Consider the following 14,431-nt stretch of genomic DNA (forward strand, 5'->3'; position numbering starts at 1 on the left):
TAAAGCAATGCAAAAATAATTATTTCTTTATATAAAATAGTTTTCATTGCATAAAACCGACAAAACATAAAAAAAAGACCTAAATGAGGTATCGCTGTAACCGTACTGACCCGAAGAATAAAACCGCTTTATAAATTTTACCGCACGCGGAGCGGTGTAAACGCACCCCCCCCCCAAAAAAAAATTCATGAAACGCTGGTTTTTGTTCATTCTGCGTCCCAAAAATCGGAATAAAAAGCGATCAAAAAATGTCACGTGCCCGAAAATGGTACCAATAAAAACGTCAACTCATCCCGCAAAAAAGAAGACCTCACATGACTCGGTGGGTCAAAATGCGGAAAAATTATAGCTCTCAATATGTGGTGATGCAAAAACTATTTTTACAATAAAAAGCGTCTTTTAACATGTGACAGCTGCCAAACATAAAAACCCGCCATAAATAGTAAATCAAACCCCCCGTTATCACCCCCTTAGTAAGGGAAAAATAATAAAATTAAAAGAAAATATTTATTTCCATTTTCCCATTAGGGTTAGGGCCAGGGTTAGGGCTACGGTTAGGGCTAGGGTTAGGGCTGAGATTAGGCTTAAGGGTGTGTTGGCGTTAGGGTTGGAGTTAGAATTGGGGGTTTCCACTGTTTGGGCACATCAGGTGCTCTCCAAATGCAATATGGCGTCTGATCTCAATTCCAGCCAATTCTGAGTTGAAAAAGTCAAATGGTGCTCCTTCCCTTCCAAGCTCTGCCATGCGCCCAAACAGTGTTTTACCCCCATATGTATGGAATCAGCCTACTCAGGACAAATTGCAAAACAAATTTTGGGGTCCAATTTCTCCTGTTACCGTTAGGAAAATTAAAAAATTGGTGTCAAAAATATCATTTTTGTGGAAAAAAATCATTTTTTTATTTTCACGCCCGGGCGTTATAAACTTCTGTGAAGCACTTGGGGGTTCAAAGTGCTCACCACACATCTCGATAAGTTCCGTGGGGGGGTCTAGTGTCCAAAATGGGGTCACTTGTGGGGAGTTTCAATAGTTTAGGTACATCCGGGGCTCTCCAAACGCACATGACACCCGCAGACCATTCCATCAAAGTCTGCATTCCAAAACGTCACTACTTTCCTTCCGAGCCCCGACATGTGCCCATACAATAGTTTTCTCCCACATATGGGGTATCAGTGTACTCAGGACAAATTGGACAACAACTTTTGGGGTCCAATTTCTCCTGTTACCCTTGGGAAAATAAAAAAAATTGGGGACTAATTGATCATGTTTGTGGAAATAATACGATTTTTTTATTTTCATGCCCGGGCATTATAAACTTCTGTGAAGCCCTTGGGGGTTCAAAGTGCTCACTGTCATTAACTCATTTTCTGCTCCACCAGTTGAGAGTTCCCCTTCCGTTCTCCCTCTGGTGGTGACAGGAGGTAGTGCGGTTGGTTTAAGTGGTAGTGATCTGCCACCTGATGAGGAAGAGAATGATTGGATCTCTGGAGTGTCAGACTGGATATAAGACAGCCGACGCCCTATCCAGGTGCTGGTGATTCAGTCTGCTTCTCAGGTCCTGGACATCAGCTCTCTTCCAGTCTTCTCAAGTTAAGTTTGTTTTTTGCTATTGTTCACGCTTGCGCTTGTTGGTCAATTCAGTTTTTTGTGTAATCTGCCTGCCCTGGCTGGGGCTATGCTGAAATTCCACTCCTATTAATCAGTATTTGCCAATCTGCTTTTTGTCCCTTATTAGATTGGCCTCTTTTTTGCTCTGTCTCAGAATATTTCAGAGTGCTGATATAGGTTTAGAAGTCTAATGACTTCAGGGTTAATTTTGCTATCAGAAGTGTTGAACAATATTTTTGTAGGTTTTTTGGCAGATTGCAGACAGTGTCTTTCCTTTTCTGTCCTTTTTAGTTAGCCGGGCCCCATCGTTTGCTCAGCCTATTTTCCTGCCTTTGTTTGTATTTTCATCTTGTTTCACCGTCAATACATGTGGGGGGCTGTCTTTCCTTTGGGGTCTGTTCTGGGGCAGTTAGTTTTCCTCTTTTCCTGCTTTAGGCTTATGTAGTTCTCCAGTTGTGACGAGGCGTCTAGGACCAACGTAGGAACGCTCCACGATTGCTGCTAGTTGTGCGGTTAAGATCAGGGATTTGCAATCTGCATAGTTACCAACTTCTCTGGTTTTCTGAGACTTGGCTTGTTGTCTTTTTTCCTCCTCGGTTTCCCATTCATAACTGCTCACCACACATCTAGATAAGTTCCTTAGGGGGTCTAGTTTCCAAAATGGGGTCATTTGTGGGGGGTTTCCACTGTTTAGGTACATTAGGGGCTCTCCAAAGGCAACATGACACCCGCAGACCATTCCATCAAAGTCTGCATTCCAAAATGTCACTACTTCCCTTCCGAGCCCCGACATGTGCACATACAGTAGTTTTCTCCCACATATGGGGTATCAGCGTACTCGGGACAAATTGGACAACAACTTTTGGCGTCCAATTTCTCCTGGTACCCTTGGGAAAATAAAAAAAATTGGTGACTAAAAGATCATGTTTGTGGAAAAAATACGAATTTTTTATTTTCACGCCCGGGCGTTATAAACTTCTGTGAAGCACTGGGAGGGGTCAAAGTGCTCACCACTCATCTAGATAAGTTCCTTGGGGGGTCTAGTTTCCAAAATGGTGTCATTTGTGGGGGGGTTTCCAATGTTTTGGTACATCAGGGGCTTTCCAAACGCGACATGGTGTCCGATCTCAATTCCAGCCAAAAACGTCAAATGGCGCTGCTTCCCTTCCGAGCTCTGCCATGCGCCCAAATAGTGGTTTACCCCCACATGTGTGGTATCAGCATACTCAGGACAAATTGCACAATAACTTTTAGGTCCTGTTACCCTTGGGAAAATAAAAATTGGGGGTGAAAAGATCATTTTTGTGGAAAAAATATGATTTTTTAATTGTACCACTGTACGTTATAAACTTCTGTGAAGCCCTTGTGGGTTCAAAGTTCTCACCACATATCTAGATAAGTTCCTTGGGGGTCTAGTTTCCAAAATGGGGTCACTTGTGGGGGTTTCCACTGTTTAGGTACATCAGGGGCTCTCCAAACGTGACATGGCGTCCGATCTGAATTCCAGCCAATTTTTCATTGAAAAAGTCAAACGTCACTCCTTCCCTTCTGAACTCTGCCATGCGCCGAAACAGTGGTCCCCCCCCCACGTATCAGGTATCGGCGTACTCAGGACAAATTGCACAATAACTTTTGCAGTCCAATTTCTCCTGTTACCCTTGGTAAAATAGAAAAAATTGAACCTGAAGTATTTTTTTTGTGAAAAAAAGTTAAATGTTCATTTTTTTTTTAAATATTCAAAAAATTCCTGTGACGCACCAAAAGGGTTAATAAACTTCTTGAATGTGGTTTTGAGCACCTTAAGGGGTGCAGTTTTTAGAATGGTGTCACTTTTGGTTATTTTCTATCATGTAGACCCCTCAAAGTGGCTTCAAATGTGATGTGGTCCGTAAAAATAAAATGGTGTTGCAAAAATGAGAAATCGCTGGTCAATTTTTAACCCTTAAACTTCCTAACAAAAACAAATTTTGGTTCCAAAGTTGTGCTGATGTAAAGTAAACATGTGGCAAATGTTACTTATCAAGGTTTTTGTGTGCCATATCTCTGTGATTTAAGGGCATAAAAATTCAAAGTTGGAAAATTGCGAAATTTTCGCCAAATTTCCGTTTTTTTCACAAATAAACGCAAGTTATTTGAATTAAATTTTACCACTAACATGAAGTACAATATGTCACGAGAAAACAATGTCAGAATCACCGGGATCCATGGAATCGTTTCAGAGTTATTACCTCATAAATGGACAGTGGTCAGAATTGTAAAAATTGGCCCAGTCATGAACGTGCAAACTACCCTTGGGGGTGAAGGGGTTAAAGATGGACAGTTTGCCAAAGACAAGGAGACTAAAGACATGGATCACTGGTACCATGTCCTGTGTTTGATGAGACAAAAATAAACGTATTTGGTTCAGATGGTGTCAAACATGCGTGGCAGCAACCAGTTGAGGAGTACAAAGACAAGTTTTGTCTTGCCTACAGTCAAGCTTGATGGTGGGAATGTCATGGTTTGGGGCTGCATGAGTGCTGTGGGGAGCTCACAGAGGCACATAATGAAGTAGAGCATGATTTCCTTCTTTTGAAAACTGGGCTGCTAGGCAGTATTCCAACATGATAGTGACTCAAAACACACTTCCAAGACTATCACTACCTAGCTAAAGAAACTGAGGGTAAAGGTGCTGGACTTGCCAAGCATGTCTCCTGTCCTAAACCCTGTTGAGCATCTGTGGAGCATCCTGAATCAGAAGGTGGAGGAGTGCAAGGTCTCTAACATCCACCAGCTCCGTGATGTCGTCATAGAGGAGTGGAAAAGGATTCCATTGGCAACCTGGTAAGCTCTAGTGAGCTCCATGCCCAAGAGAGTTAAGGCAGTGTTCGAAAATAATGGGGACCACACAAAATATTGAGGTTTTGGGCACAATTTGGACATTTTCACAAGGGGTGTACTCGTTTTTATTGTCAGCACATTAGACTCTAATGGCTGTATGTTATTATTTAGCGGGAACACCAAATTTACACTGTTATATAAGCTGTAAACTGACTACTTTACATTGTATCAAAGTATCATATCTTCAATGTTGTCCCATCCAAAGATAAAATATGTACAAAAGTGTAAAGGGTGTATTCACCTTTGTGAGATGGTGTGTGTGTGTAGATAGAGAATATATATATACTGTATATATCTATAAATATATATCTGTGTGTATATGTGTATATATATATATATATATATATATATATATATATATATATATATATATATACACTGTGTGTGTGTGTGTGTGTATATATATATATGTGTTATACTAGATGGAGGCCCAGTGCTATCGCATGGGGTGGGCGGTAATGTCACGATGGGGGCAGTATTTACAGCATTGAGAATCTCTCCCCCTCCATGTGCTCAACCATCTATCCACTCTCTTTCTCCAAGTGCTAACTTCTCCCGTCTGTGCTCTGTTCTTTGACCGGTCTACCCCATGTGCTATCCCCCTTGTCTGCTGTCTCTCTCCTTCCTGTGGTATGTTCTCCCCTCATGTGCTGTCCCGATTGAGCTGTCTCCCCCCTGTGTGTTTTCTCTCTCCCCCATCTGCGGTCTTCTCCTCTCACGACATCTCTTTCTTGACCTGTGTACCCCATGTACTCTCCCCCTTGTCTGCGCTCTCTCCACCATTTTTAAAGGGGTTTTCCCACGAACAAAAGTTCATTTTAAAAATTGTCTGTGTCTGACCGTGTACAGAACATACCACAGCTCCTGGGCAGGGGAGGAAACAAAAGATAGTACAGACATTATAGCAGGAGATCGCAGAGGATACATTTTGTGAGGTAAAATATTGTTTAAAAACAGTCAGTGAAATATTTTACCTCACAAAATGAATCCTCTGTGATCCCCTGCTGTAATGTCAATATTATGCTTTGCTTCCTCCCCTGCCCAGGAGATTTAGTATGATCCGTACACGGTCAGACACAGACAATTTTCAAAATGAACTTTCGTTCATGGAAAAAACCCTTTAATGTGACCGGCTTCCTCTGCCTGTAGACACGTGGCGCATCTGCCGCCGGGATCAGCCGAATCATTCACTATGCCTGCGCGGAATTCGCACAGGCGAAGCAAATCAGACCGCCGCCATCTTTGTGCAGACAGATAGCGGCTGTCCCATTAAAACTGCGCATGCGCTCCTCCTATACAAAAATGGCGGCGGTAAGTGAATCAATCAAGTGAGCCCGGCGGCGTGTTCGTGACGGTGTTCCGCTGGTGGTACCGCACAAGAGGCTGTGTACGGCGTATACAGTGTTTGTGTGCGTCTGTGGTGCATACGGCATATACAGAGTGTGTGTGGTGTGTATGGCGTATACAGTGTGTGTGTGTGTGTGTGTGTGTGTGTGTGTGTGTGGTGAGACGGTGTTCCACTGGTGGTACCGCACAAGAGGCTGGAACCACCAGCAGTTTCCATATTGAGTCGCCCATCACTTGGGTGTCCCAATATGGCTGTCGGTGAACTTCCGCCCCTGGGATCCAGACACATCTGGACGGAACAGGAAATGAAAATATTACAAGGTAAGTATATAATATATATATACACACACAGTTAGGTCCATATATAATTGGACAGAGACAACATTTTTCTAATTTTGGTTCTAGACATTACCACAATGAATTTTAAACAAAACAATTCAGATGCAGTTGAAGTTCAGACTTTCAGCTTTCATTTGAGGGTATCCACATAAAAATTGGATGAAGGGTTTAGGAGTTTCAGCTCCTTAACATGTGCCACCCTTCAGATGATCCAAAAGATAAAAGTCTAAGGTGGTCAGATCGGGAGACCTTGGTGGCCATTCAACTGGCCCATGACGACCAATCCACTGTCCAGGAAACTGATCATGTAGGAATGCTCGGACCTGACACCCACAATTGATGGTATGGTGTGGTATATGGGGTACAAAGATAGTGGGCCATTCTTCATCAATGGAAGCCTCAATGCCACTGAATGTCTGAAATTGCTACATGATGATGTGTTGCCCTCTTTATGCACTGACTTAGGCAAGAAAGTGAAAGAACTGGGAGCGCAGGTGGTCTTCTCTTCCATCCTCCCAGTGGATGGCCATGGAACAAGGAGGTGGAATAAGATTCTGCAGGTGAACAACTGGCTACGTCGATGGTGCCGTCAGCAACGATTTGGATTTCTGGATCACGGAGTGAACTACTTATACGATGGACTACTTGCTAGAGATGGGGTGCACCTTACGAAGACTGGAAAGCATGTATTTGGAAGTCGCCTTGCTACACTTGTAAGGAGAGCTTTAAACTAGAACAACATGGGAAGGGAAGCAAAAGACCAGAAAAAGCCATACACCTGACAAATGCTATTGAGAACTCTGCTATTAGAAGTGGAAAGGAAGAACAAAGACGAAAGAATCTAATTAATAAAAATATTGGAGAAAGAGAAACCAATCACAAACTAAAATGTTTCTATACTAATGCACAAAGCATGGGCAACAAACAAGGAGAATTGGAACTACTAACACAGGAAAAGAAATATGATGTCATTGGAATCACTGAAACTTGGTGGGACAATACACATGATTGGAATACAAGACTAGAAGGATACAACTTATTTGCAAGAAACAGACTTGATAAACGAGGAGGGGGTGTCGCATTGTATGTTAGTAACGCGTATATCTGCACAGAGATTGAAGCTTCAGAGACTGGGAGTTCTGTGGAAACTGTTTGGGTAAGAATACAAGGACAGAACAATGGAAAGGACACCATTGTAGGCATTTACTACAGGCCGCCTGTGCAAGCTGAAGCTATGGATGAACTCTTTATGCATCAAATGGCCAAGTTCTCCAAAAAATATGACATAGTTGTCATGGGAGATTTCAACTATCCAGACATTTGTTGGGAATCTCTCTCAGGCAAAACTAACAGGTCAAGGAAATTCTTATCCTCTCTTGCTGACAACTTTATCTTCCAAAAGGTAAGGGAGAAAACAAGGGGAACTGCTACCTTGGATCTAATCCTTATAAACAGGGAGGAAATGGTTGAGGAGGTAAAAGTGGCTGGGACCCTAGGAGGTAGCGACCATGCTATTTTAGAATTTTGGATAACTAGAGGCGGAAGACCTGTGAAGACTCAGACGTCAAGGTTAGATTTCAGAAAGGCAGATTTTAAGGGATTCAGAAAGAGAATTGGAGGGATCCAATGGCTGGATATCCTTAAAGACAAAAATGTCCAGGAAGGATGGGAAATCTTGAAAAATGAAATTCTCAAAGCACAGTTGTTAACAATTCCGAAAAGAGGGAAGAATAGGAAGCAGTTAAGGAAACCAGGATGGATGAACACAGAACTTAAGCACATGCTAAAAAGGAAGAAAAAAATGTTTATAAAATGGAAAGAGGGAGGCATATCTAAAGAAGAATATAATGCTGTCTGCAGAACCTGCAGGGCACAAATCAGATTATCTAAAGCTGAAAATGAATTGAGGCTTGCAAGAGATGTCAAAAGCAATAATAAAGGATTTTGGGGATATGTCAAAAGTAAAAGAAAAGTCAAAGATGCTATAGGATTTTTACAGGATGAAAATGATGAATTGGTAAGACAGGATGTTGAGAAGGCTGAACTTTTAAATTCCTATTTTGCATCTGTTTTCTCTCAGAAAGGAAATGTAACATCAACTGTTATTCACTGTCCTATTAAGGGAATAGAAGAATCCAGGATATCTATAAACAGAAAGATAGTGAGGAAACACTTAGCTAGCCTAAATGAATTCAAGTCTCCAGGTCCAGATGAATTACACCCAAGAGTACTGAAGGAGATAGCAGAAGAAATTTTTGAACCCCTCTCTATAATCTTTGAAAATTCTTGGAGAACAGGAGAAGTGCCAGAAGACTGGAGAAGAGCAAATGTTGTTCCTATCTTCAAAAAGGGGAAGAAGGTGGACCCAGGTAACTATAGGCCGGTGAGTCTGACTTCTATACCAGGAAAGATCTTTGAACAAATTATTAAACAACATGTATGTCAATACCTGGATAAGAATGAAGTGATTAAACAGAGTCAGCATGGGTTTGTAACTAATAAGTCATGTCAGACTAACTTAATTTCCTTCTATGACGGTATCACTGATTGGGTGGATCAAGGAAATGCTGTAGATATAGTATATCTTGACTTCAGCAAAGCATTTGACAAAGTCTCTCATACAATCCTTATTGAAAAAATGATTAAGTATGGAATGGACAAGGCAACTGTTAGGTGGATTCATAACTGGCTTAGTGATCGGACCCAAAGAGTGGTCGTAAATGGCTGCACATCCAGTTGGAAGAATGTCTCAAGTGGGGTACCACAGGGCTCTGTCCTGGGCCCTGTATTGTTCAACATCTTTATCAACGATTTAGATGAAGGAATTGAGGGTAAACTGATTAAATTTGCTGATGACACAAAGCTAGGAGGGATAGCTAATACTAGAGAAGAGAGAGAGAGGATTCAAAAAGATTTAAATAAACTGGAGAAGTGGGCAGCAACTAACAGAATGGTTTTTAACAGGGAGAAATGCAAAGTACTACATCTGGGCAATAAAAATGGAAAAAGCATATATAGAATGGGAGGAATAGGGCTAAGTGACAGCACATGTGAAAAAGACTTGGGTATACTAATAGATCACAGACTGAATATGAGTCAACAGTGTGATGCAGCAGCAAAAAAGGCAAATGCAATTCTAGGATGTATTAACAGAAGCATACAGTCTAGATCACGTGAAGTCATTATTTCCCTCTACTCCTCTTTGGTCAGACCTCATCTGGAATATTGTGTCCAGTTTTGGGCACCACATTTTAAAAAAGACATCAACAAACTGGAGCAAGTTCAGAAAAGAGCGACCAGAATGGTGACCGGTCTGCAAACCCTGTCTTATGAGGAAAGGTTGCAGGATTTGGGAATGTTTAGTTTGCAAAAGAGAAGACTGAGAGGAGACTTAATAGCTGTCTACAAATATCTAAAGGGCTGTCACATTGTAGAAGGATCAACTTTATTCTCATTTGCACAAGGAAAGACTAGAAGCAATGGGATGAAACTGAATGGGAGGAGACACAGATTAGATATTAGAAAAAACTTTTTGACAGTTAGAGTGATCAATGAGTGGAACAGGCTGCCACGAGAAGTGGTGAGTTCTCCTTCAATGGAAGTCTTCAAACAGAGGCTGGACAGACATCTGACTGGGATGATTTAGCGAATCCTGCTTTGAGCAGGGGGTTGGACCAGATGGCCCAGGAGGTCCCTTCCAACTCTACGATTCTATGATTCTATGATTCTATGAAGATGGAGTTTTCCAGCAAGATGGTGCACCACCACATTATAGGTGTCAGGTCCGAGCATTCCTACAAGGAATCTGACCCCCTTAGACTAGCATTTCTTCTGCGGTGTTGCTATCAGTCACCACCCATCTTGAAACGTTTCCCGCCTCCCATATTCTAATGTGCCACAAACAGGACGTTCATATCACCAACCATTCCCATTTTATTTAGGTGTATCCATATAAATGGCCCACCCTGTATGTGTGTTGTGTGTGTATTAAGAGACCACTGCATTATATTACATTGAGTAAAATGTAAATTGCTCTTTTATTCTATAAAATACTGACAACATGTATTCGAATTTCCAAGCACTAAATTTTGTATTTATTTTCAGAAAATGAGAAATGGTCAAAATAACTAAAAAATGCAGTTCTTGCAGACCTCAAATAATGCTAAGAAAACAAGTTCATAGTCATTTAGAAACAACAATACTAGTGTTTTAACTCAGGAAGAGTTCAGAAATCAATATTTTGTGGAATAACCATGATTTTTATCACATCTTTCGTGCGTCTTGGCATGCCTTCCACCAGTCTTTCACACTGCTTTTGGGTGACCTTATGCCACTCCTGGGACAAAAATTTAAGCAGTTCTTTTCTTGATGGCTTGTTACTATCCATCTTCCTCTTGATTACATTCCAGAGGTTTCAATGGGGTTCAAGTTTGGAGATTGGGCTGGTCATGACAGGGATTTGATGTGGTGATCCTTCATCCACACATTGACTAACCTAGCTGTGTGGCATGGCGCATTGTCCTGCTGGAAAAAACAGTCCTCAGAGTTGGGGAACATTGCCTGAGCAGAATAATAATAATAATCTTTATTTTTATTTTTATATAGCGCTAACATATTCCGCAGCGCTTTACAGTTTGCACACATTATCATCACTGTCCCCAATGGGGCTCACAATCTAAATTCCCTATCAGTATGTTTTTGGAGTGTGGGAGGAAACCGGAGTACCCAGAGGAAACCCACGCAAACACGGGGAGAACATACAAACTACTTGCAGATGTTGTCCTTGGTGGGATTCGAACCAAGGACAATGTCTATTGTCTGTACAAGTCCCCTCTGAAATGTAAAGTGTAACCACTGAGCCACCGTGCTGCCCTATAATAAATTTTATTTCTATAGCGCCAACATATTCTGCAGCACTTTACATTTCAGAGGGGACTTGTACAGACAATAGACATTACAGCATAACAATAATCACATAACAGATACCAAGAGGAATGAGGGCCCTGCTTGCAAGCTTACAGTCTATGAGAAAAAAGGGAGACACGAAAGGTGGGTGGTAACAGTTGCCCTGATTGTATGGACCAGCCATAATGTTAAGTGTGTAACAGTACAGACACAGAGGGCTAATGGATGTATAGAGCATGTGGCAACATGATGTGGGGAACCTGGTTATGGTAAAAACTTTTGGCTGTGCCACACAGGGATAGATTAGGTTAATGTGTTGAGGCGGTAGGCCAGTCTGAATAAATGAGTTTTCAGGGCACGCTTAAAATTGTGGGGATTGGGCACTAATCGTATTGACCTGGGAACTGCATTCCAAAGAATTGGCGCAGCACGTGTGTAGTCTTGGAGACAGGAGTGGGAGGTTCTGATTATTGTGGATGCTAACCTCAGGTCATCAGCAGAATGGAGGGTACGGGTAGGGTGGTATACTGAACTGAAACAAGGGAGGATATGTAGGGTGGTGCTGAGCCATGAAGAGCTTTGTGGGTGAGGGTAATAAGTTTGTACTGGATTCTGGAGTGGATGGGTAGTCAGTGTAATGACTGGCACAAGGTAGAGGCATCGGTGTAACGATTGGCGAGGAATATGATCCTGGCAGCAGCATTCAAGACAGATTGGAGGGGGGAGAGTTTCATAAGAGGGAGACCGATTAGAAGAGAGTTACAATAGTCGAGATGAGAATGAATAAGAGAAACAGTAAGAGTTTTTGCGGAGTCAAAAGGAAGAAAAGGTCGAATTCTAGAAATGTTTTTGAGGTGCAGATAACAAGAGCGAGCCAGTGATCGTATGTGGGGGTCAAAGGAAAGCTCGTAGTCAAGTATGACCCCAAGACAACGGGCATGTTGCCGGGGAGTAATAGTGGAACCACACACGGAAATGGCAATGTCGGGTATAGGTACATTAGTAGCGGGAGGAAACACGGAGTTCAATCTTTGACAGGTTCAGTTTCAGATATAGTGAGGACATGATGTTAGACACAGCGTTTAGACAATCGCCGGTGTTTTCTAGAAAGGCAGTCGTGATGTCAGGAGAAGAAGCGTATAATTGGGTGTCATCAGCATAGAGATGGTACTGGAAACCAAATCTACTGATTGTTTGACCAATAGGGGCAGTGTACAAAGAGAAGAGGAGGGGGCCTAGGACTGATCCTTGAGGAACCCCAACAGTAAGGGGAAGATGAGAGGAGGAGGAGCCAGCAAAAGATACAGGAAAGGAGCAGTCAGAGAGATAGGAGGAGAACCAGGAGAGAACGGTGTCCTTGAGGCCAATGGAACGGAGCATAGTGAGGAGGAGCTGATGATCCACAGTGTCGAATGCTGCAGCGAGATCCAAGAGAATTAGCATGGAGTAATGACCATTTGATTTAGCTGTTAGTAGATCGTTAGAGACTTTAGTGAGGGCGGTTTCAGTAGAGTGTAAAGAGCGTAAACCGGATTGGAGAGGGTCGAGAAGAGCGTTATCAAAGAGATAGCGGATAAGACTGGAGTGGACCAGGCGTTCCAGGAGTTTAGAGATAAAGGGAAGATTAGAGACAGGTCTATAGTTAGCGGCACAGTTTTGGTAGAGGGATGGTTTTTAAGTAGTGGATGTATGACGGCATGCTTAAATGAGGAGGGAAAGATACCAGAAAAGAGAGAGAGGTTAAATATTTTAGTTAGGTGAGGGGTGACGGGAAAGGGACTGGAGTAGATGTGACGGAAATGGGTCACTGGTGCAAGTGGTCGGGCGAGAAAATGCAAGGAGCCTGCTTACTTCTTCTGTGACTGGTTCAAAATCAGAGAGTGAGCTAGATGCAGTGGGGGAGTGAGGACAGTGCATCGTATGAGGTGATTTGGAGATAATTTCCTGTCGGATCTGGTCAATTTTTTCTTTTAAGTAATTGGCCAGATCGTCAGCTCGAAGCTCCGTGGTTGGGGCCTGTATTCTTGGGTTGAGTAGAGAATGAAAAGTGTGAAAGAGACGTTTAGGGTTATTGGACAGTGAGGTGATGAGGGTGTTGAAATAGGTTTGTTTTGAGAGGTGAAGGGCAGTGTTGTATGTTCGAAGTATAAACTTATAATGGATGAAATCTTCGGGTAGGTTCGATTTTCTCCACAGACGTTCGGCGCTCCTGGAGCACCGCTGCAGGAAACGTGTTTGCAGGGTGTGCCAGGGTTGTCGCAGTCTGTGTTGTGGTGTTCTATGTATAGGATGTGCAAATTCATCCAGGGCACTTTGAAGTGTTTCATTGTAATGCTTCAATGCAGAATCAGGACATGAGAGGGAGGAGATAGGGGCCAATGAAGACTGCAAGTTCTTCATAAGTTTCTGGGTGTTAATGGCCTGTATGTTTCTATAAATATGGACAGTGGGGGTGACCTGAGCAGCCTGGCAGTTCTTGATAGAGAATGAAAGAAGGTTGTGGTCAGAGAGCGGGAGAGGGGAGTTTGCAAAATCATCCACTGCACAAAGCCGAGAGAAGACCAAGTCGAGGGAGTTTCCGTCTTCATGCGTTGGAGAATTAGTAAGCTACAAAAGGCCAAACGAGGAGGTTAGAGATAAAAGGTGAGTAGCAGATGGGGAGAGGGGAAGAGCAATGGGGATGTTGAAATCACCCATGATTAGGGTAGGGATGTCACAGGAGAGAAAATGTGGAAGCCAAGTAGCAAAATGATCCAGGAACTGATGGTAGGGGCCGGGAGGACGATATACCACCGCCACTCGCATGGAGAAGGGGGTGTAGAGTCTGACGGCATGGACCTCAAAAGAAGGGAAGACAAGTGAAGGTACTTGAGGGATAACCTGAAAGGTACATTTTGGTGATAGGAGCAGACCAACGCCTCCACCTACTCTATTGTCTAATCTTGGGGTATGAGAGAAGTGTAGTCCACCATATGAAAGAGCAGCAGCAGCAGAAGGAATCAACTATTTTTCCAGGATAACCTTGTATGCAGCTTGATTCATACGTCCTTCGCAAAGATTAACCTGCTCAATTTCAGCGTTGCTGAAGCATCCTCAGATCATCACCGATCCTCCACTAAATTTCATAATGGGTGCAAGACACTGTGGCTTGTGAGCCTCTCTAGGTCTCCGTCTAACCATTAGAAGACCAGGTGTTGGGCAAAGCTGAAAATTAGAGAAGATTACTTTACTCCAGTCCTCTATGGTTCAATCCTTATAGTCTTTGGCAAACTTCAGCCTGGCTCTCCTTTGCTTCTCATTGATGAAAGGCTTTTTTCTACCTTTACATGACTTGAGCCCTGCCTCTAGGAG

The 14,431-nt window shown here is 42.7% G+C and overlaps 1 protein-coding gene across 3 annotated transcripts in view; it reads left to right on the forward strand.

The window, feature by feature from the left end:
* The window catches only part of FAM234A (family with sequence similarity 234 member A), a 96,167-nt gene that overhangs the window by 53,769 nt on the left and 27,967 nt on the right, over positions 1-14,431 (forward strand). The gene's annotated exons all lie outside the window — the stretch shown is intronic.

The sequence above is a fragment of the Dendrobates tinctorius genome, unplaced genomic scaffold, assembly GCF_039654945.1.
Source record: "Dendrobates tinctorius isolate UK_male_01 unplaced genomic scaffold, ASM3965494v1 ptg000150l, whole genome shotgun sequence".
In the NCBI taxonomy this organism is placed as follows: domain Eukaryota; kingdom Metazoa; phylum Chordata; class Amphibia; order Anura; family Dendrobatidae; genus Dendrobates; species Dendrobates tinctorius.